We start from the raw sequence: 25277 nt of genomic DNA, 5'->3' as shown, positions 1-25277 counted from the left end.
ACTGTTCTGGGGTTGGGAACAAGGGGAACTGGGTTCTATTTCAGGCTTCTTCAGTAAATCACTGTTTGTTCTTGGTTAATTAATTTCACTTTTTGAGAACACTGATTTCTTTACTGGCAAAAGGGAATTTATTGAATTCCCATGGTATTTTTCATGTGTTCTAAATAAGTTTTCACAGTGTTCTTACAAGAATGGCAGTTTTGTTTCTGCCTTATAGATAAGTAAACTGAGGCTAAGAAATACTTGAAATGTGATAGGCTAACCCTCGGTTAATAAGTAGCAAAGCTGGTATTTGAAACTAGAGTTGATCTTGCTCTGATGTTTGTCTATTGTTCATTTTACCACCATGACTCTTCCTCACTGGTTGACAATCTTTCTAAGATCCTACTATGTCTGATTTAGTCTTATCAACTTGGAACTTGTTCCATGGTAAGCACAAATGGCTATGCCTGATCTAACTCTGTCTTGGAATTATTGCTCCTGCTCAGAATGTAATAGGGTGAGAGATTGTCTCATGTCATATTAGTACCTCAGTATTAGCCAGTATAGGCTGGATAACACAACAGTAAATTTAATCCTTCCCCCATAATCTCTGTGCCTTAACAATATAAAAGTTGATCTTTTGCTCATATCACATGATTCACATGGGTTGGTAATGACTTCTGAGTCAAAGAATCACAAAAGCTTCACCATCTTGTAATTGCCTCACATAGAATCCATGGCATTCCTCAGTCAGGGAAAGAGACTGGAGAATGATGCATGTGCTTTGCTAGGTCTTTGCTCAGAAGTGACATGTGTCACTTATGATCATATTTTATTGACTAGAACAGTTCTCATGTTCTAACCAGCTACAGAGTGGCTGAGAAGTACCACCCTCTGTGTGCTTAGAAGGAAAAAAATAAATAAATGCTGGTGAATATTTACTAGTAATGTTTACCCTCCAAAATTTCCAAAACATAACAAACAAAAATAACATTGTATTGCTACTTTCCTATGAAGCTAGAAATATGTTATTTGGTTAAGGCAGTGTCTCAGTTTTCTCTGGGTAAAGATAATGTTTCTCGATCCTGTTAGAGTTCTAGTCCATTAGTTCCTTAGAGAGTAGGGCTTTAATTGGACTGAGTGTTCCAGTTGGGACCATTCCGCTGCCTACTGGCTTCCTTTTTAGTCATGGTTTCTCTCTCTTCTTAGGGTAGGAGCCCTGCAAACAGAACCTTGCTCTGTGTACTAATCTAGCTATCTACCTTTCTTACTAATTACATTTGCTTCTCTTTATCATGCTTATTTTTGAGATTAAAGTATTGGAATAATTATGTTATCCCTGGCCCTAATACTATTGTCGCTCTGTATTATAATTGAATATCTGAAGAACTGAGGTCTCATTTGCCTTCAACATTGTGGAAGGACTCTGTTAAGATACTTTTGGTTGACGGTGACAGGTAACAAGGCTGAATTTTTTTAAATGGCATTTATTAGCTTACAAATAGTTGAAGGGAATATGTGGCCTCAAGTGTGGTTGGATAAAGGGACTAAACTAATGTAATTCTGGATGTGTACTTTTTCTCTATTTCTTAGCTTTATTTCTTCTTGAGGTTGCAAGATGGCTGCCAAGAGCACTTAGAGCTATGAGCTTCTAAATTCAATCCCAGTGAGAAATGGTAAAACTTTTCTCAGGTTGCTTCTGAGAAGAACCTGATACTAATTCTCTTTAGATGACATACATTGTGTTCTAAGAAAGACACTCTACTCAGCATCAGCCCCCATTCTCATCCTTTAATCTTTGCCTTCCTCTACAGTATAGGTTAGAAAACAAAATTCTTAATTTCCTGCATATGTTGGATGTATAAAACTGGCATCCAGCATCCATTCTCACCTCCTTCTGTTATGTCATTTTTTAATTCCATAAACTGAAAAGTAAAAGCTACCTTTCCAAGATTCCCTCACAGCTAGGATTCTAAATGTAAATTATAGCCTTACCAATCACATGTACACACCTAACATTTGGAAGGCAAATTAGAGCTTTATTGATCACATGCACACGCCTAACATTTGGAAGGCAGAAGTAAGTTGAAGACTATTTTTGTGCTGCTCTAGGCTTTCTGGAGACATTTCTCCTCCTCCTGCAATATCCGTGGTTTCAATATCCTGCTTTGGAGTTACCAAGAAAAATTTGCAAGAGACAATAGTTAGATTCCACAATCTGATGACCATGACCAGCCTGCTGGGTGTAAAAGGCAATTGTAATGATGGTCATGGTGATGCCTGACCCTAGTTTTCTGATCCCTGCTTTGTGACTAGGGTGATCTGTGTTTTATCTTATGGTTCCAGTGAACATATGTAAATTCTACATGGGCCAATATGTTATGTGTATAGACAAAGGTAACAGCAAACAAATAACACCTCCCCCGCCAAAAAAAAAACTGTACAGACGGATGGCACTGTTTCCTCATATAGCATAGTGATTAAGTACACAGGCTTAGTAACACAGATTCAAGTTCAAATCACAGGTCCACCATTAAGTTGTATGACGTGGTCAAGTTATTGAAAATTTATCAATTTTTTGTTTCCTTCTCTGAAAAATGAGCATCTTACTATAAATGTTAGTAAGTTATAGAAAAAGATTATATAAAACAATGCATGCAACATATCACCCTCTCTAAAAACTAAAAAAAAAAATCTCACTTGTATCCTCTGGCCCAGCTGCTTCAGGGCTTCTACCTATTCACCTGTGACCAGGTAACATCAGATACTTATCTCAACTGCAAGGCAAGGGATTCACCTTGTTATTCTGGCTCTCTGCCCACTCTGGTGTTTCCTTTCCTCTTTAGTCCCATCTTGCTTTCTCAGGTCTAGAGTCTCATTTGGACAGCGTTTTTCCTGCAAACACTTCATGAAATCAGAAATACCTTTTTTTTTTTTAAGTGACATTTTTAAGAATATGATTACCAGGAGGTGTTCAGCCAATACTTTGGACCCTCCTATAATTTGGAACAATTGCCTGCCCTTCAGGGAACGGTGAACTATTTTCACAGCAGACCCTTTCCAGAGGGAGAAGCCTGCTTATCCTCACAATTTAAGAGCACTCTGGCTTGCTGTTTTTGAGAATAATTCTTTCCTGATCAGTTCACCTCCAGCCCTTAGTTTTGGGAGAAGCAATCACATTCTGTTGCCTTTATCAACTTGGAAGTTTCTTGCTTTTTCAATTTACTTGGACCTATTTAAACAACAGTAAAAAGGAAAACTCCTCTGTATAAAATTAATTCCAGTTACCCTGACTTCTTTGCCATCTTCTGGTTATAATTTAAAGATTTTTTTTTTAAGCTGGCATGTTTAAAATGTGATTATTCACTTGACAGCTGGAGAAACTGGGATCATTAAAGGGAGAAATAATTAACATTATTTTTAATGCAATCTAGCTATTCTCTGTGTTTTCAGAACACTAGAAGTGTTCTTTGACATTTTGCAGCATTCCTTCCTTACTGCATGGCCGAGGATTCAAATTATTTATTCATTTATTCAATAAATGGTTATTGAGCATCTGCTATCATCCAGGACACATGCTAAGTCTTAGGGACAAAAATATGAATAAGACATGGTCTCACCTTTCATCTTTCTTCTTGTAACCAGGTTAGATGCAAGAAAACAGAAAGAAAAGAATGAAAGGGATAAGAAGAGAAGTTATACAATTATAAGGAGAGGAAAAGAAAGAGGATAGTGAAAGAATGAGAAAAGAATTAAATAGGTTTGGAGAGGCTGAGCAGAAAAAAGAAAATTGAGAAAAGGTAGAGGAGAAAAATTTAGTAAGAAAAGAGATATAAAAATAAGAATATGTAGTAACATTGAAATTTATATACTACTATTATCCTATGCATGCCTGTAATTTTCTGTATTTTCTATAACTCAAGTAACTTGGTAATAAGCCCTCTAGTTCCACTGATGTCAGCAAAAAATTTTAATCTTATTTTAATGTTATCCGTCTCTTCCAGTTTAAATCATAGACTGTTTTCAGTTTCATTCTGTCTATTCATGACTTTTTCTACTTTTCTCCTCTCCTTTCCCTTCTCCCAGAGTATTATCTGGGCCCAGTAGGAAGTTTACATGGCAAAATGGATGCAGGTCTCTAAGCCGAATCTTTGTTTCCGGCACATGCTCATTTTGCTGATGATATAAGTGGTCTCCCGTGTCCTAGTAACTGCCTCCAGCCTGAAGTTCTCTGTGGTAGAGAGAACAATGACCCCCTCAAAGATGTCTACCTCCTAATCCCTAGAACCTGTGACTATGTTACCTTACATGGCAAAAGGATTTAAGGGTTGAAGATGGAATTTAGGCTGTTAATTATCTGACCATGAGATGTGGAGATTATCCTGAATGATTTGGGTGGGTCTAATATGATCACAAGGGAACTTATGACATAAGAAGTGTGCAGAAGAGGAGAATCTGGGGGAGATATGATTATGGAAGAATGGTAAAAGTGATGCCATGGTGCTGGCTTTTAAGATGGAAGAAGGGGCCACTAAGCAAAGAATGTGAGATGCTTCTAGAAGCTGAAAAGAGCAAGAAGTGTGGTCCTGTTGACATCTTAATTTTAGCCCAGTGAGACCACTGTCACCTCCATATCTACTCATCGGTACAAGCAGGAAATCTTGGATATTTGAGTACATATTACACAAGTCATGGGAAACCAAAAGAGGATTCTCAGCCCTCTTTTTGTCTAAACAAGCCATTGTACCATTTCAACTTTCCTAAGTACAGGACATCCTGCAAAGTGTCCTCCTGAGCATCTCTGAAGGGGAGAAGGCAGAATTACCCTCTCCTTTCAGACTCATTCTCAAAGTAAGTTTTCCTGACACCTCGGACAAGGCTCAGAATTTAGCAGTGGAGTCAGGCAACATCTCATGGAGCCAGGCATCATTTTCCCTTTGTCTGTGTGCCCTCTGACATGCTCCAAACAAGCCCACCAAGTCCAGAAGTGGTGTTACTCTTCCGTGTAAAGGGAATTGCCTTAGGTTATATCTTCCATCTTTCCTATTTTATGGCTAATAGTAAGACTCTGTGATCTTAACTAGCCAGCCCATGATTCTTGAAATTTAAAAGAAAGATTTTGAATTTTAGTCAACTGCTATCTCTCAGAAGAGTCTGACTCTTCCAAGCAAAAGCCTTTGCTTATACAATGTTGGTTCTTGAATGAGTTTCAAGAGCCTATTTCTAAAAGCAAAACATTAAATATCTTTCCCTCTTTCTCATCTTGGTTTTCTGCTGCTCTGAAATAGTAGCCACTCCGTTTCAGTGGATGAGGAAGAGTGAGACTCACTAAGTCTAAAAATCACACTTGATCATATTTTAAAATATTTCTATGCTATTGAAGGATAGGAGAAGAAAGAAGGGGAACAAAGAAGAGAAGCAAAAATAGCACACAAGTAAAGGACTTGAAGGATAAAAGGGAAGGAAAGCAGAGATGAGGAAATCACATTTAGGCCCACTTGGAAGAAATGAACAAACAAAACGCTTTTTCTAAATTTTCTTTGCAGAAGAGCTCAACTGTACTCTGAAAGTGATAGGACCCTCACCCACACCTAAAACATCACTATTTCCCTGAAATAGGCTCTCCTGCACCTTTAAGATTTTCTAAGCCCTCATCCTCCTTGCTTTTGCATGGAGCTACTTGTCCCTTCAGTCCTCTCTTCCTGTTGCTAGGGATGACCTTTCCATCTCCCTCCATCAGGAGAGCTGAGCCAGGCAGCCACCTGTGGGTCTCACAAGGGCAGCACTTATTGTGTTGTTCTATAATATTCTGCTAGCAGCTAATTTACTTGCCTTCCTTGTAACTCAGGCTTGCCATCCACAAAGTGGGGTTCTGTTAAAGGTAAAATTCTGTTTATAAACAGCCTTGCAGTAATTGATGCAATTACATTTATGTTCATTACTTACATTGGAACTGAACGTGGATAAGCATTCCATATATAATAGAAAGTTTCACATGGCCTTTCCTCCTGGCTAGAAAACTTGAGCTCCACGCTCTCAATTATACCCCTGTTCTCTCATTACCATCACTCTGAGAAAAAAATAAAGACCAAAAAGCAGTCACCAAGATGTCCCGGGTTAATAGGATGAGATGATTAACTGAGCCCTCCAGTTTCTTCTGACAGAGAGAATTGCACAGAATCATTCTTCCCTTTTCTCCTTCTGCAGTTCAACTGAAGTAATTTCATCCAACTTTTCACCAAGCATGCACACACAAACACATGGATGACACACATGCATTTGTTCTCTCTCTCCCTCCCTTTATCTCTCTGTCTCTGTGTTTCTCTCTCTCTCTGCACTGCTCATTCCTGCTTCTGTATGAACACACTCTCACATATTCTCACACATGTGAACCAGCTCTCAAACACTTTGTTACCTGCCACCTTTTTTCTTTCTTTGTCTTGGTGAAATACTGAAGGAAATGTGTACGTTTCTCTTCTTGCCGCTCTTCTAAAAGCTTGTCCCTTCTTTTCCTTTTACTCTTTTTGTGTTTCCTTCTCCCCCAACCTTACTTCATTATAGACTTGCTGTGAGTGTGCCTCACACGTGGTCATGGTGCGTTGTACCTGTAAGTGATGGAAGGCAGACATTTCCGGGAGGAAATTGATCAGATTTGAACTGTGTAAGATCACTTCGTCAGCTGGCAGGGTCATGAGCTGCAGTGGGGATGGTATGGGAGTCAGGGGAATAATGAGGACCTATCTCAAGTATGGACAGGGGCTGTGGAGAGGTGAGGTTTGTTTGGGGACTGAGGTAGGGGATAGAGTAGAGCAAGCATCTCTGCTCCACCATGGTGACAAAGTCAGACAAAACAGGTGTGTGAGCACCGACAGTGTATAATTATAATTATGAGAAACTCTCTGTGAGTGTTAGGTGTTCCTGGGACTTGAGTAGGTTCTTCCTAGGGTAATGGCCTGCAAGGCTGAAAATTAGGTGCATATATTCAATAGACCTGTAAATGGAAAAGAGCAATGATGGATTTTGAACTCAGATTTTCAACCTGGCTGTAAAGAGTATCATTTTTTTCTTACATTTGACTAAAACTATTTATTATTCTGAAGATGAAATGCATCCCATTAGTGTGTTGAGGAGAATTTTCTCTTTGAGAATTCCAGATTATCAGATAAATTTTCTCAAGATCAACTACATATGCACAATAACCTCATGAGGTAGAAGAACTTGGATACAGGAAAAGTGAAGGTCATGTTATTTAAGGATCATAGAGAAAATTGTTGGCATGAAAATACTCATCAATCTAACAGGTTACCTCACCTTTTAACTTCAGATGCTGGATCATGGAGGTGTTTTAGTAAGAAGACAGAAAACAGATATTTTACCTCCTGAATAAAAAGGTAGAAACTGCCCAGCAGCATTCTCCCTGAATGTAACTTCAATCTGCATAGAACAAAAAAGGAATTTAGTGCCACACTAATCATCTAGGTTAGGAAACACGGGGAGGAGATTTAGATTAGAAGATTTCTACCTCCTAAACCTCCCTATTTTGCACAGGTTTCTGTGGCAACCATGAGGGATACAAATAAACAATAGATGCTTATATTTGTGCAATAAGGTTAATAAGACTGTACTTCAAAGAGAGACATCAGTGAAGTGTTACACAGTGACACCAAGAACTCTGATTTATAGCATGACTTAGAACCTGTCTGAGGAAAGGAGAGAAGGTCTCAGACAAGACTCTCTGAGAGTACTGGCTGATGTCCCCAATGCCTGGGTGAGGAGGAATTGGAAGTTAAGCACAACTGCCTGACTTTAGTCACACATGTACAATATTAACATATTAATCTGACATGTGAACTTAAGGGAACTGTGATTTTCATACTTACACATCATTAATATTGTTTTAAATATACTTGGGTTTAAATGGAATGTCAGAACTTTCATGTTAAAAGTACTGGGCTGTAGCCTGCCGGCTCTGGTACGAGCCCGTTGTGTACTTTTCTTCCCAATTCCATGCTAGGTGAAGTTAAGTTGGTAGCTTGAAGTTGGCCATAGTGGAAGGATTTCACCATTAAAATCTGAGAATTCTACAAATCAGGGCTTTTTTTTTTTTTTTTTTTTGAAGACCAGTTGTTACACATCTACCAGCACAAAAATGTATACCAATGGTTTTCAGCATAACAATCTCTCTAAATCCCTTTCACGTAGAAAAAAACACCTGGTCTAATGCATGACTATTGAATAAATGGTCAGAGAGATGGAGGAGAAGAGATTTAGAAGAACAAAGAGAAACTGGAGACAATGTTTTCTGGAGAGATAACTGAGTTTTGAGGAATGCATAGGAGAAGGTATAGCTGAGAATGGAAGGTAAGGAGAAAAAAGGCTTGGCTCAGACAAGTGAAGAACAATGAAGAACGATGAAGAACATAAGCAATTATAAGAATTATGAAAGAATTTAAAATGACTTGAAAGCAGAATGCACATGGACAACGTTAGCAGATGAAGACCAAGGATTTGGCAACAGATCTGAAAGAGCTATCCTCAACTCTAGCCAGTATCTTAGACCAGCAAAGATGAACAGACAAGAGATGAAGTAGGAAGTCTGTGCTTCATAATGATGCTCTCAGATATGAGCCTGTTTCTGGGCAATGACTCCTTATGTTAACTTTTTTTAGTTGCACACTTTTGTGTATACATCTTGGTGAATTTGGACATATTCATACACCCATGAAACCATCACCATAATCAAGTTTCTAAAAGTATCTATCACTTCCAAAAATGTCCTTGTGTTCTTTTGTGTTGTGTGTGTGTGTCTGTATGTGTTGTGTTGAAAATACTTAACATGGTATCTATTCTCTTGACATATATATATATATATATATATATATATATTGGATTCACTGCACAACATGTGGGATCTTAGTTCCCCAACCAAGGATCAAACCTGCACCCCCCTGCAGTGGAAGCACTGAGTCTTTACCACTGGACCACCAGGGAAGTCTCTTAACATATTTTAAAATGCACAATACTGTGTTAACTATAAGTACTACGTTGCACAGCAGATCTTTAGAACTTATTCACCTTGCATATATGAAATGCTATACTCATAAAGAAACAATTCCCCATTTCTCCCTCTCTCCACTCCCTGGCAACTGCCATTCTATTCTCTGTTTCCCTGTGTTTGACTCTTTTAGGTACCTCATAAGTGGAATCATGCAGTATTTGTTCTTCTGTGACTATCTTATTTCACTTAACATGATGTCCTCTAGGTTCATCCATGTTGCCACAGATGACAAGATTTTCTTCTTTTTTAAGGCCAAAAAATATTCTGTTGTGTGCAGATACTACATTTTCTTTATCTATTCATCCATCAATGGACATTGTTTCCATGTTTTAGCTATTATAAATAACGCTGCAGTGAACATGAGGCACAGATATTGTTAGTAGATCCTGATTTAATTCTTTTGAAGAAACATTACTTTTGAGAAAAGAAACATAAAGACAAAGTTTGGAAGTATACTCTTTCAGATTTAGTAGTAACAAAGTCATTTGATGCTGCTCAGAACCTGGTGAGCTATGAAGACCTGGTAAAAAATTTCATTATTTTCTAAGTTATCAGATGAGCTACTCTGATGACCATGCCCAGAGACTAACAGCTGACTTGCAGTCATTCACAGACACATGACTAGATGGAAGCACATCCTTACTCTTTTGGTGTTTCAGTGAGGAAGATCTACGGATGTCATAATGACTTCTGCTAAACTGTTAAAGAAAATGTTTTGCAAAGTGCATTTCCCCAAAGTGTTGTGGATGATGGGACCTCCATGGGTGAGGAGGAAAAGAGGAGAAATTTCAGTCCAACACAGCACTGGAACACTTGAGATCTCATTCAACCCCCTTTTTACACAATGGAGGAAAATGGAGATCAAAAATGTAATTTCGGGGCTTCCCTGGTGGCGCAGTGGTTGCGCGTCCGCCTGCCGATGCAGGGGAGCCGGGTTCGCGCCCCGGTCTGGGAGGGTCCCGCATGCCGCGGAGCGGCTGGGCCCGTGGGCCATGGCCGCTGGGCTTGCGCGTCCGGAGCCTGTGCTCCGCAACGGGAGAGGCCACGACAGGGGGAGGCCCGCATACCACAAAAAAAAAGAAAAAAAAAAAAAAAAAATGTAATTTCACTTGGAGATATTTCCTAAGTCAAGGTCTCCGGAACTCCTCTCCCAAGTGTGATGCTGTTCTTTACACCTGAAACAAGGTGCAGTGAAATAATTTGGACAGTAGTTAATGATGGCCTTTGGAGTCTTTACCTGAGTCTGAGCACCAACTGCATGTCCTAGTTGGGGGATACTGCAGATATTTTATGACCTTGCTGAACCTTAGTCTTCTCACTTATAAAAGAAAATGGAGAATAACAGGATCCACTTAACAGTGGTGTTGTGAGGATTAAAAGACATCAATAGGCAGAATGTTTATGTAGTCTAGGGCATATGATGAAATCTCAGTGTGTGCTAATTATTATTTTTGTTGCCGTACTATAATGATGATGATGATAATGATGATGGTGATGATGATGATGGCAATAATGATGGTAATAATGATGATGTTATTTTAACTTAATCTTTGGATAATGATGTTTTAGCAGTTAACATATTTTGGCAATTGGCAAGGATTTTTTTATTTTTTCTTTTTTTTTGTGGTACGCGGGCCTCTCACCGTTGTGGCCTCTCCCTTTGCGGAGCACAGGCTCTGGATGCGCAGGCTCAGTGGCCATGGCTCACGGGCCCAGCCGCTCTGCGGCATGTGGGATCTTCCCAGACCGGGTCATGAACCCGTGTCCCCTGCATTGGCAGGCAGACTCTCAACCACTGCGCCACCAAGGAAGCCCGGCAAGGATTTTTTTAAAAACATATTTTCAATAAATAAAATCTATAATATCACAGGAGATAATGTGCTTTCAATTTACTTCAATTGATGTTTTATATTCTTGACACTAAGCCATTAGCTTCTCCCCAAAGAAGTACTACAATTTGATGAATAGCTTATGATTTTTAACCAGGTCTTCTCTGTCATTAGACTCAGGTCAAGTGTTATGGCTCAGAGGGTTGCAATAAAATCTAACAAGTGTCACCTGATAATTAAACAGATTAATTACTTTGACCACCAAAGCAGTTGACCACTGTGACTACAGAACATTGACTTAGCAATTTATGATGAAAAGTCAGGAGGGTCATAAAAATTGGTGTCTGTGAATGTCCCAAAGAAGACTCACTTAGCTCTGAATATGGACTGCTCCCACGGTTCTGGAGTACAGTCGTCCATCACCTGCTCTTCATGCACTGCAGGAAGCAGCCACCAGAAAGGAGATGCAAAGCTCCAGTGGCTCCAAAAAACCATCTGAATGACAAATGTCTTGTGTAGTGAACCTCCAGCTCTAGGGTCTGCTATTTACTACCCACTAACCGGCCTCCTTGTTCCACTTTTGGCCACCTCAAGCCACTCTCCACATAGCGGCCAGAGGGGTCTTTTAAAAATCTGACTAGGTTTTGTTATTCATTTGCTTGAAGCCATATGATGAACTTCTATTGTGTTTTAATCCTTTAAGCTGGTTTTCAAGATCCGTCTCTGTTCCTCTCTCCAGCCTCATCTCAGGCCTCCCCACACTTATCTCTGCCCTCCAGACATGGATCATTCTTTCAGAGCTTCAAACACAGCTCTCTTTCTACCTTCAAAACTCACAGCCTTTGTTCTCACTGCTCTCTAGTCCTAGAATGCTCAGCTCTGTCTCTTTGTGTGACTGTCTCCTGCTCATACTTCAGATCTCAGCTTAAAAGTCATCCCCTCAGTGAGCCTTAGTTGACTGTCCTCTTGGGTATTCTTCATCCCTGCTTCATTGCTTCACACACAGCACTTGCATTGTAAAAAGACTTTTAAATTTTCTGTTTGTCACCAGCTTATGACATCTCTATGAAGAAGGGACTTGGTCTGCTTTGCGTGTCATCCCACACCCAAAATATTTTAATGCCTGGTACTTCTTAGGTAATCCACAAAGTAACAAGTATTAGCCCTAGTACTACATTAATATGCTTTGAACATTTACAATGTGCCTGGTTCTGAGCTAAGCATTGTGTATGCATGTTCTCATTTTATTCCTCACACCAAGCCTATGATGACTGCTAGTATTACACTTATTATTATTATTTTTTTTTATGAGGAGACAGAGGCAAAGAGTATTTATCTGGTTAATCTGAGGCCACAGAGCTAGTGCTAGAACAGCAGGATTCAAACTTATGTAGAGTTGAGGATCTTAAGCTTTACCTTGGCATTGAACCAGTAAATGCAAGGTTCTTGGCCTGATTGTTTGACTCCCTCTGGGTTTTTGAGACTTTGCTCAAGCATCAATCACTCAGTGAGACCTCTACATTCAGTCTGAAATGATGTCTCTGCTGGGATCGTTGTCACCCTGACTTCATTGCAAACAACATTTGTCACACTATTTTGATATTGGATATCTATCTCCCCACATTATCTTGGTGAAGACCATGTATCTTTTATTATCTTTTCCCTCTATTCATCCTCAAATACAATAAATAATTATCAATCATGTCCTCCATCTCAATTTTATTTTAGAAACTGGGAATATGATAATGAACAAGACAGATAAATTCCTTACCTTATGGAGCTTATAATTTGTGGGAGATGCTAGTCATGTAAATCATTTAACAAATAAAATAATTTTAAGTAGTAATAGATTTTGTGAAAATGAAAAATACAGGGAAAAAGGATAAAGACAGTCTAGGGGAGTGGGTACTACTATAGGCAGGGTGGTGAGGGAGGGCTTCTCTGAGGATATGACATTTGAGCCAAGACCCAAGGATGAGAAAACCTGGGGGAAAAGTTTTCTCACAAGAGGACACAACTAGTGTCCCATGTGTAGGGCACATGGGACAGTATAGAAGTCCTAATCTGAGAATGAGCTAAGCCTTTGCCAAGAGCAGAAAGACGGTGGACTGGACCCAGGTTATGAGATAACCCAGATCTGTTGAGTTTCATTTGTCCCCAGTTGTGATGGTTAATTGTGTACATCAACTTCCCTGTGCCACAGTATGCTCAGATATCTGATTAAACATTATGTCCAGGTGTGTTTGTGAGGAAGTTTCCAGAAGAGGTTAGCATTTAAATAGGTGGACTGAGTAAAGCAGATGACCTTCCCCAATGTGGATGGACATCACCCAATCCATCATGGGTCTGAATAGAATGAAAAGGTGAGGAGAGTTGAATTTGCTCTCTGCCCAAATGCTTCAGCTGGGATCTCAATCTTCTCCTGCCTTTGACACTCCTGGTTCCCAAGACTTTAGGTCCAGACTGAGATCAACACCATCATCTCCCTGGCCCTCAGGCCTTTGAACTGTACCACCAGCTTCTGGGTCTCCAGCTTGCAGATGGAAGATTGTGGAACTTCTCAGTCTTCATAATAGTGTGAGCTTATATCACTTGTATTAAATCTCCTCCTATTGCTTCTGTTTCTCTAGAGAACTCCAATTCAAACCAGGCTTCAGCTGCCGGCTTGCTTCCCAGCTCCCATAACAGATCCTGTGGTCTTCAAAGTCATGAAGCCCTATGATTTTAAACCACTGCTGGCACAACTACTTTCTTTACACCACAAGTTGTTGTGCCTCCCAGGGTGAGTTCTCCTCTGAGCCAGCTGAGACAGAACTGTAGCAGTTCCAGCACACAGGTCTGCAACCAGATGGGCCCACAGAGGTTTTTCCATTAGCTTTCCAGGGCCTCTGGTTTTGATAGTGCAAAAGTTAACAGAAGTCAATACTCTTCAGGGAAGACTTTGGCCAATTAGAGACAGAGGACAGGAGGGAAGCAGCTGATAAATATTTTATCCTTCCTTCCCTGACAAACTCTAAAATAAGTTGTGGTTTCCCTATGGTCCCTATAAGTTGTCCAGGAGCCTGAGCGAGAAGCACCCTTTCTTGTGGCTCCATCACCAGCTTGGTCACATACCACCTTGAATTGGTCTCCCTCTTTCACCACTTCATGTCCCATGTTTTTCTCACTCTTGCTTCCCTGAGATGGCACAGTCAAATAAAATATTTTTGCATAAGATTTGGCCTGACTCTGTTTTTTAAGGACTGGAACTAAGAAAACAATCAGCCTGGCAGGAGCATAGTGAAAGAGAGAACAATAGGGAGGAGATGAAGCTGAAAAGATGGATAGGTTGGCTCCTATAGGGTCTTGTAGGCCAGGGCAAGGGATTTAGACTTTATTCCAATTGAAATCCATGGAAAGGGATAGCATAATCCCATTTAAATATTTTTTTAAAAGATTGTTTTTGCTACTCTACAGGTGATAGTCTCTCATGAACAGCGTTTGTGCTGTGCATTAGGCCCTCAGTGCATATTTGATGATTGATGCATGAATGTATGTCTTCTGTAATGGGTTTTATTCTCCTACCTAGTCTGGGTCAAATCATTTATCTTATGCATGGGCCCACCCATTAATAAATGTTTGTGATATTCATACAGCATATATATATTTTTATTTCTCCTAGGAGTTTTTCCTTTCATTCCATAAACTTGCTTCTCTCTTATACCACTCCCCTCATTTCTTTCCCTTGGGCACCATTTTTTATTGAGTTTGGGTTAAGAGCCTGCATAGTTAACTTAAATTTAAATTAAGAGATGATTTAGTAAGACTTTGCATTTCTGAAATTATTCTGTAGCTGAATTGAAAACAGGAATGTTCTTTTTGTCAAGTAATTAAACTTTGAATATTTTGTGGGGTAGTCTTTTATTATCTCTGCTCACATGCACTGAGAAGTAGAATCATGGCCACTTATAACAGGAGAGTTAAGAATTTAAGCCTTTCCACATAAGCCTTCAAGCCTTTTTTTTTTTTTTTTTCCATTGAAGATAATTATGTTGCTGGAAATCATTGGTGGGAGCTGGTGAAGGGTGGCCAGCAAGTAGAAGGCAGGACACCAGTTGTCCCTTACTTACAAAGGATGTTCCATTCTCCAAAGAAAAATGAATGAACAATTTCTTAAATTTTGTACTGCTATGTTCCTTAGCCAATTATTCATAAAGTCCTGCATAATTTTGAAACATTCCACTCTATTTTTCCATCTGTCTAAACCCCCTTTCTACTTCTCCCTCAATATTGAAAGAGGAGGCAAACCAGACAGAAATGGATTCACCATTAGAAATTACAGTGCCTGCTGGCATGGCCCTTAAACCAAAGACAATCCAAGCCAGTTCTGAGTGGGAGCCAAGTCAGTAGCTGAGGAGACCAGAGCAAATCCCAATACCAAAGGCTTAAAAAGAGGTATATAAATACAAGAAAGATTTGAAACAGAAGCTGGGGATGAAATGAACCCAAATAAGAGCATGCAGAGACTACAAGGAGTGAGTTAGCATGATTACATCAAACTTCTTTGAGGCACCCAGGTATTGCCTGTATCAGTCACTGGGCTCATAGTGTGTGCATTTGTTGGGTTCAATTGAGTTGAAGGTTCAGGCTGGGGAATGGACTCCTCCAATCACTCTTGCAGACTATAATCCATCTGATACCTCTAAATGCTCCCATGGGGGCACTGCTTCTGGCTATCTGTTTTCCCTCCTGAAAACTCTCTTCAAATCATAAGAAGCATTCTTCCTCTCAATCTAGTCCTAGTATATTACCATCAATATGGATTTCCCAATAAATTTGTGTTAATTCAAAAAACTAAAAATAAAACTACCATATGACCCAACAATCCCACTCCTGGGCATATATCTGGAGAAAATCATAATTCAAAAATATACATGCACCCCAAGGTTCATTGCAGCACTATTTACAAATAGCCAGGACATGGAAGCAACCTAAATGTCTATTGACAGAGGAATGGATAAAGAAGATGTGGTACATATATGCAATGGAATATTACTCAGCCATAAATAGAATGAAATAGTGCCATCTGCAGCAACATAGATGGACCTAGAGACTGTCATACAGAGTGAAGTAACTCAGAAAGAGAAAAACATATATCATATATTATCGCTTATAATTGGAATCTAGAAAAATGGTACAGATGAACTTATCTGCAAAACAGAAATAGAGACACAGGTGTAGAGAACAAACTTATGGATACCAAGTGGGGAAGAGGGGGTGGGACGAATTGGGAGATTGGGATTGACATATATATACTACTATGTATAAAATAGATAACTAATGAGAACCTACTGTATAGCACAGGGGACTCTACTCAATGTTCTGTGGTGACCTAAATGGGAAAGAAATCTGAAAAAGAGGGGATATATGTTTATGTATAACTGATTCATTTTTCTGTACAGCAGCAACTAACACAATATCGTAAAGCAACTATACTCCAATAAAAATAAAAAATAAACATAAATAGTATAAAATGACATGGAATTGAATATAGCTTTATATATTGGGTTGGCTAAAAGTTCCAACCCAAAAGAATTTTTTGACCAACCCAATATGTACATATGCATGTGTTTACATCCTATTCCTGTACCACGAACAATTTAAGTTGGTTAAATTAAATACATTTCTTTCCCCTAAATCTTCCTCTCTATACTCCACTCTACTTTCTGACTGCACTTGGGATGAGGTTACCCCGTTGCTATTTAACCAAAATACATATCACCCAACCTGAAAGAGGACTACTATTTTCCAGGTTTGTCAAATTATATATAAAATATATGAATTCACAATTTTCTGCAATTAGATGGTTAGATAGTTAGTAGAACTAAAGAAAATATACTTCAGTAAAATAGATTAGCATTTGCATGAACAGGACTACAATTCAACTCAATATGTAAATGTAAATCTGTAGAGCTAACCCCATTTCTGGGTCTGACACTTGCTGTTAGGCTCCTTCTTCAAACACTCATTCATCTTGAAAATCAATGTGGAAGCATGGAATTGTACAAGACTTCAGTTGAAGTCTTAGCTAGATCACTAACTGTGGAGCATTTCTTCTTTCCTATATTGATTTTTTAAAGAACTAATTGAGCTTCATTTTGTGTCCAAGTTCTCAGGGACCTTGCATTGAATGATTGTATGAGTCAGGCTTTGGCTGGGAAAATGGAAATGACTGTAGGTATTCCAAGCAAGGGGAATTTAATACCAAGAGTTAGATAACAATATTGTTGGAAAGTCTGAAGGATTAAAAAAAGAGAGGTGTGGTATTCTTGCCCCAAACTCTAGAACTGCAGGAAGCTGCTATCACTGCCCAGGGTGCTGCCCCTAATTTGCTTCTGCTGCTGCAAGAGGCCACAGAGCTGCATACCTGCTGCAGATGCTGGCGGTTTTCTGGTGCTACCCCCACACAACCACTACTGTTGCTACAGAAACTGGCATGTACAAGTCTGCAGTCTCTGTTCTTCCCTAAACAGAACACCCTGTGCCTCCCTTCTATCTTCTAATAATATGTCCTTGCCTTACCCTTCGCAGTACCAAAAGAGAAATGTGATGGCAAGAGAGCCTGGGAAGAGTGGCTTCCAGTCTTCTAGCCCTGATGGTACAAGAGAGAGTGTAGAAATGGCCACAAGTGTTTCAGCGTTGTTAGTAAGAAATATGGCACCACGATGGAGACAAAGTCATAGATTTCATAGAGAACACCTTAGAACCTGATGGACTATGCAAGTAATTAAACAAATCATGAAATGTAGAGCCATCCCTAACTAAATTCTCATACTCTCACTATCCAAATATTTTCCATGACAACTTGAAGAAATTTTATGTGAATTTTACCATTTGATATAAAACAACAAGCAAAACCTGTATGTTTGTGCTAGTGAAAACATTTAAGTTATATGGAAATCCTGGCAATAGAATGTGGAGCACACTGCAGTTATACCTCGAGTGTTCTCTTATAAGAATATAATTCAGTGCTCATGTATTATTGCTACAATCTTCCCAATATTATTAAGTGAAAGTATTTTCTAAGAAGCTAGAAGAGGAAAAAGCACAATGAAATACTCAATACCAAAGCTTTAAAAGAAATTATAGATCATTCAGACAAAATAATTGTTGTAAATAAGTATCACTGTGACATAGTCAGAGGTACCATACTAAAAATGCAATTATAAGTTTCATATCTTGTTACTGTTAGCTGTACAGCTGTAAGCAAAGAAAAAAAATAGAAGCTTATATTTAGTTTTCCTTATCATTCTCATTGCTTGGTCTATGACTTTGGACGTTGATCTATAGGCATCTATTTCTTGAATCACAAACTCTAAGAAAAAAAACTTCATCAGCTCTTCACATTTGGATATGAGCAAATCTGATGCATTTACTATTTTACTCATTCTTTCACCAGCTTCCTCCCCTCGTTTTTACCATCATCTAGCAGCCACAGTGACTACTGCCTCCATCTACCATTTCTCATCACTGAACTTCACTCAGACAGCTCTTCAATGGATAGGTAACAATTTTTTAATTGTGTTTTTTATTGGTCTTACTTTTCTAAGCTCCACTTTCATTCATGATATACGTTTTAACCTAGTTTATGGTTTGTTTTCATTACAGTATGCGTTGGTTGTGACAAAGGAGGAAAATGTAGTTTGTATCTGATTCATATAGTATTAATCTTTACTACATCTGTGATGATAAGTGATGGTCTAGATGCCAACTGCATCTGCCATGAGCTGGGAAGACACAAGTCTTCTCTTAATTTAAAGAAAATAAAATGTGGGCTCAGGTTGTCCCAAAATATGTCATCCAAAACAATTTCAGGAACAAATTAAATTTGGGTAATTAGGGATAATTTTAATAACAAAAGTGCTAATGACTATTAAGATGGGGGAACACAAAGTTCTGAAGAGGGGGACCAAACTATTTGAACTAAGACTTGAAGGATAATTGCAGTTAGATACACAAAAGATGGAGGGGAGTTTGGCATTGGGGACAGTCAAGAAGACAGATTCTTCCAGGTAGAAGAAAGAGCAGGTTCAAAGACCATAAGCAAGACGGAGTGTTTTCTGTCCCACGTTCTGAAAAAGGGTAAGTATAACCAAGACGTAGAATAGGAGCTGAAGAGTAGAAAGAGGAAATCTTACAGAGCTAGGCAGACTGAGGATATCTTATTAGTCGTGTCAGAGAATTTGGACTTCATCATAAGGCAAGGGAATTCTCTGAAAGATTTAAGTCGGAGAGTAAGTTGGTCAATTTGAATTCTAGGAAGACTATTTTATGTGCTCTGTAGAACATGGATTGGAGGGTATAATACTGAACATGGGGAAAACTGTAAGGAAGCTATTGCAATAGCTTCCCCAAACCTTAATTTTTCCTTAAGAGATAGTTACACTACTTCCCTAAGTATCATTTGTAGTGAACATCTTTCTATCTTTGGGCTTTGCTAAGTTCAATATTATTTATTTTCATCTGTGTTTGATTAATAAACTACATCATTGATGTTGCATCCTTACAAATATTTACTTTTGCATAAATATAAGTGTGTGGTTTCCTAGAGTTCTCAGTTTACCTAGTCTAAAATTATGCATGTTAATAATAGCTAACGTACACTAAGTACTTGTGCTAAGTGCTTGGGATGTGGTTTCTCATTTAATGTTCATAAAACCATTTGAATTATTATTATAACCTTTTTATGGGTGTTGGGGCTGAGGCTTAGAGAGGTAACATTTGCAAGGTCATGAGATCAGTGTCTCATGGAGCAACCCAACCCAGGTCTGCTAGACACTAGAGCCAAAGCTTTCATTCACCAATCGATGTGTGGTTGACAGTTGTTCTTTTCCTGTAAGTTACACAACATGGGGACATCAGATGGAGAATGTAGCTCGCAGGAAATGTACAGACTGGGGAAAAAATTAAAGAGACTATAAGGATATATTCCAGTTCTTCAAGCAATAATCAAGTAGCTGGCAACATTCTATTCCAAGTAGATCTTCATTTTTCTCTCTAACTCACCATTTACAGATTAAGAAACTAAGATCTAGAGAACTGATTAGATTTGCTCAAGCTCATTCAGCTAGCCTGTGGTAGAAGTGACATTCAAGTTATCAAGTATTTGACTCTAAAGCCAGTAATGCTTTCACTTTGTTCATTTGTAGATGGAAATGTTTAAGTGTTTTAGAGCCTTAGTAATTTTTTAAAATCACTTGGGCTGGTTCCACAGTACAAAGATGCGTTAAGGCAAGGTCTCCGACTTGATGACCTCCCAGACCTGCCGTGTTCTAGCACACTTTCTTGCCTACACTTCTCCTGTTTGTTCATTTCTCTGTTCTCTTTGCTTTCTGCAGCAGTCATTACTCTTAGCGGTGTAGGTTGTGAGGCTTTCAGGACTTTGATGAAGCTCAAAACCTTTGAATATTATTCATGTTATTCTGCTGCGAGCTGAGTCATCCCTTATGGATGTATATTGAAAATGGATGGAGAGTATATTATTTTAACCAACGAACCAAATAAATTCAAGAATTGTTGATGACTCCTGGAGAATACAAGACTAAACCAGAATTTCCTTTACACAGTAGCCCAAGATTAGAAGATAATCCTCTAAGTGCCCTAGGGATCCTTTGGGAAAGATAAGGGCTTGTAAAGAACTCAAGGCTTTTGCACAGATTGCCAGGTCTTCTCCTCATGAATTTGTCTCCCTTTTGTAGCAGGAGAAATTAAGATCCTAAATCACAAGCAAAAAAGGGGGCTATATCCAATACTCTCTAATTCTGCTTTTTAAAATTTTCTAACCTGTGGCTCTAGCTCTCAGCCACTAATCTATACATCATAAGATGGAGGTACAGGTGTAAACACCCATTCCTATAACCCTAAGTGAACTTGATATGACTTCTAAATGGCCTCTGGTCCAGATGGCATGCTTATTTTACTGGGTATTTCAAGGTGATAACTGATTTAAAACAACTTGGGCTCCTAGAGTTATTAATTATGTTTTATATTCATGTATTTAGAAAAAAAATACTAAATTAAATAGAATGAAAGGGTAATTATCAATCATCCAAGCTAATATTTTCTTTTTTGAGTGTGTAGTGTATAAAAGATGTTGGCATTCATGTCTTTATTAGTTATAATGCCAAGTATAGACTTCTGGATCTATCTGTGGAAAATTAAAAAAAGAAAGGAATATTTACAACTTCTTAATGCTTTTAACAGAGAGGATAGAGTGATAAATTTTACTCTTATACTATAAAGACATGTCAAGTGAGTTAATCTATTGGTTAGTGAGCAAGCTTGTCAAAATAAAGTTAAGAAAGTTAGCTTATTGGACACAATTCTAATAAAAATATGACTGACTATAACAACAGCAGTTATCTTTAGTGTGTTCTATGTGTAAGGCAATGATATAGTAACTGCACATATATTTTCTCTAATCTCTCACTCATGCTGCAGGATGAATATTAGTCTCACAAGATCTAAGTAAATCAAATCTCTGAAAAGTCAGGTCACTTGCCCAATATCACACTACTCCAGTGAAACCAAGATGGTGCCAAGTCTCCCTGACTTCAGAGCCAACCTTCTTTCAACAGACCAGTGCCTCTATAATAATTGATAGTTTTACTACCCAGTTGACACCATCATTTTTTGAAAAAGACAAAAATAATAGATAAACAAACAAAATACTGCTTATTTATTGAGACATTCTCATTTGACCGAAGGATAAAATGAAATGCTTAGAGTGGAAAAATAGTTTGCATGGCCGGTTAGTGGTCTAGCTATTTAGATTCCCAGTCCAGGCCTCTTCCTTGCCCACCTGCCTCTCACCTCTGACATGTACAAACCCCAGCTGATTTCCTGCAAATCTAATCTGGGTCTATTTTAATTCTATGTTTCCTTTAGTGGTTCATTTTTCTCATTCTAAGAATCCTAAGGTAGAGGAGAATAGACAGAAAGATTCCAACGCTGGTGAAGCTAAAGGAGAACTGAACGGAGAGCCCAGAGATTGGAGTTCTGGCCCAGTTCTCCAGTCACCTGAAGGGCCTTGGGCAAGCACTCAGACCCTCTGAGGTTTACTTCTTCTCTAGGAGTCAGAAAGAGATACTGTCCTTACCCAATGCCTAGGGTTGTTGAGAAGAGCAAGTGGGATAATGAATGAAAAAGTGCTTTGCAAGTTTTGAAGCCTTGTATGAACTGTAATGGTCCAAAGTCCAGGACACTGTGAAGATTAGATGAGAAGTGCTGCAGACATGTTCTGTGCTCCCCACCCAACCCTCAAACCATTCTCTTGGCTCACATAATTTAAGCAAAGCTCTGGTGGGCATCTCAAGTGTGCCAGCTGCACCCTGCTTCTTTTTTTTTTTTTTTCTTCTAAGTTACCTCTCAGGCCTGTAGGGCTTCTTATCCCAGGAACAGACGCAGCCTGGGAATATAGAAGTAGTCACTTCCCACAGCTGTAGTGGATAGAAGTAGAGGTATAAATGTCCCAGCTTTCTATGCTTCAGAGGAACAATTCTGAGGCACATTCTACAAGAGTCCACAGATGGCTCCTACAGTGTTCAGCCTCAGCTACTCACCTCAGTGTCTAGCTCAGCATCCCAGATTTTATTGACTGTTCTTTCACTATCTTCCTTCCTCTCCCCCATCTTTGCTTCATAGTATCCCCCCCTGTGACGTTTAATTTTATGTGTCGACTTGACTGGGCGACAGGGTACCCAGATATTTGGCTAAACATTATTTCTGTATGTGTCTGTGAGGGTTTCTGAATGTGATTAACATTTGAATCAGTAGATTGAGTGAAGCTGATTGGTGTCCTGATGTGGGTGGGCCTTACCCAATCTGCTGAAGCCTTGAGTGAAAAGAAATGCTGAGTAAGAAAAAAAATCTCTTTCTGCCTCATTGTCTTCAAGCACATACATTGGTGCTCTCCCACCTTTGGACTTGGTATCAAACTGGAACTTATACCGTCAGCTGTCCTGGTTCTCCAGCTTTCTGACTGCAGATCTTGGATTTTTCAGCTTCCATAATCACATGAGCCAAGCCCGATTCCCTTATGGTAAATATCTGTTTATCTATCTATCTATCTATCATCTATCTATCTATCTATCTATCTATCTATCTATCTATCATCTATCTATCTATCTATCTAATCTCCTTTTAGTTCTGTTTCTCCTGAAAACTGAGATAATACATGTCCTGAATCAATAACTTGCATCCAAATCATTGTCTCAGACTCTGCTTTAGGGAGGTCTTGAATGAAGACTGGTGAGCTGATTTTTTGATCACCTGATTCCTTTCACTTATGCAAAAGTTTACAGAACTGCTACCATGTGCCAGGCAATACGCTGGGGGATAGGGGAATATGACAGGCTCCTGACCTGGAGGAATTTGCAGAACAGTGAGGGTGACAGACATGGAAATGGATTATTGAAATGCAAAGCAGTAAGGGCCAGAAGAAAGGTGAGCATCCCTGCATCCTGGCTTCATCTCTCCATCTCTGGATCAGCATCCATGTTTGGCTGTGGCTCCATTTATTGAATTTCCGGTCATACTTCCTCAGTACAGACCCGTTCCCCAGGTTTGGCCCAGACTCCCAGCCAAGACGTCTTCCCTAATGATATTTCTGGGCTTGTGCGCTGGCGCAATGACAGCTGTGAAGAATGCTCTGTCCCAGAAAGGTCAACGAACAGTGTAATCCATAGACTAGCACAAAGTCCGTTGCCACAACACGGATTTTAACCTTTTGGTTTTGCTAAGGCAGTCCCCCAGCTCCTGCACCCTGCCTGGGGCTGGTGGTGGTGGGGGGAGGCAGAGGTGGAATTCATTACAGGAATTCCCTATACGAGACTCTCCCTTCTGCCCTGCCAATCCCCTCAAATGCTGCATCTGGTATCTTGGACCTGGGTTTATTGGACAACAAATGCCTGATTAAAAGTGGCTGTGCTGCAGTTCACATTACAGCAAATGCAAGAAAGTGGAGCATGAATAACCCACCCTATGTCTTCCTTCATGCTGTGGGCCCAAAGGATTCAGCTGCTGGCTCTCCAGCCTCTCCAAAGCAGCAAATCTCTTTTCTTTTGGCTCTTTCACAAGTTAAATTCCCGCTCTGAATCAGTCACTTTACTGGCACTGAGGGCCTGAAGCTAATGAGGCTACATCCACTATTCTGAGGCTCCCATAGCCCAGCGGAAGTCCGAGGAAACACAGGGTTGCAACACATCCTGGTCTTACTCTGTGAACACTTTCTCAGGAAGGCAGTGGGTGAAATGGTTTAGACAGGCATACTTGTATTTGAATCCCTTCTCTAGTTTCTGAGTATGGGCAAGTGACTTCAACTCTCTGAGCTTCCAATTCTTCATCTCAAAATGGGAGAATAGCCTTGAAGAACATCTATTCCTCCACTGCTGGCCCCTAAGAAATGATAATTATGTGGTGTGATAGAGGTGCTAACTATTGCTACAATAGCAATCAAATCACACTACATAAATGTGTCAAATCAATGTGTTGTACACCTTACATTTGCACAATGTTATAGTCAGGGAACAGCAAAAATATATATCAATTAATTTTTTTTAACATCTTTATTAGAGTATAATTGCTTTACAATGGTGTGTTAGTTTCTGCTTTACAACAAAGTGAATCAGTTATACATACACATATGTTCCCATATCTCTTCCCTCTTGCGTCTCCCTCCCACCCTCTCTATCCCACCCCTCTAGGTGGTCACAAACCACCTAGCTGATCTCCCTGTTCCATGCGGCTGCTTCCCACTAGCTATCTATTTTACGTTGGGTAGTGTATATATGTCCATGCCACTCTCTCACTTCGTCACAGCTTACCCTTCCCCCTCCCCATATCCTCAAGTCCATGCTCTAGTAGGTCTGTGTTTCATTCCCGTCCTACCCCTAAGCTCTTCATGATTTTTTGTTTTTTTCTTAGATACCGTATATATGTGTTAGCTTATGGTATTTGTTTTTTTCCTTCTGACTTACTTCACTCTGTATGACAGACTCCAGGTCCATCCACCTCACTACAAATAACTCAATTTCATTTCTTTTTATGGCTGAGTAATATTCCATTGTATATATGTGCCACATCTTCTTTATCCATTCATCTGTTGATGGACACTTAGGTTGCTTCCATGTCCTGGCTATTGTAAATAGAGCTGCAATGAACATTTTGGTACATGACTCTTGTTGAATTAATGTTTTCTCAGGGTATATCCCCAGCAGTGGGATTGCTGCATCATATGGTAGTTCTATTTGTAGTTTTTTAAGGAACCTCCATACTGTTCTCCATAGTGGCTGTATCCATTTACATTCCCACCGACAGTGCAAGAGTGTTCCCTTTTCTCCACACCCTCTCCAGCATTTATTGTTTCTAGA

Source organism: Physeter macrocephalus, chromosome 7 (genome assembly GCF_002837175.3).
Source record: "Physeter macrocephalus isolate SW-GA chromosome 7, ASM283717v5, whole genome shotgun sequence".
Lineage (NCBI taxonomy): Eukaryota > Metazoa > Chordata > Mammalia > Artiodactyla > Physeteridae > Physeter > Physeter macrocephalus.
The sequence above is the reverse complement of the archived record's forward strand: the minus strand, read 5'-3'. Positions refer to the sequence as shown.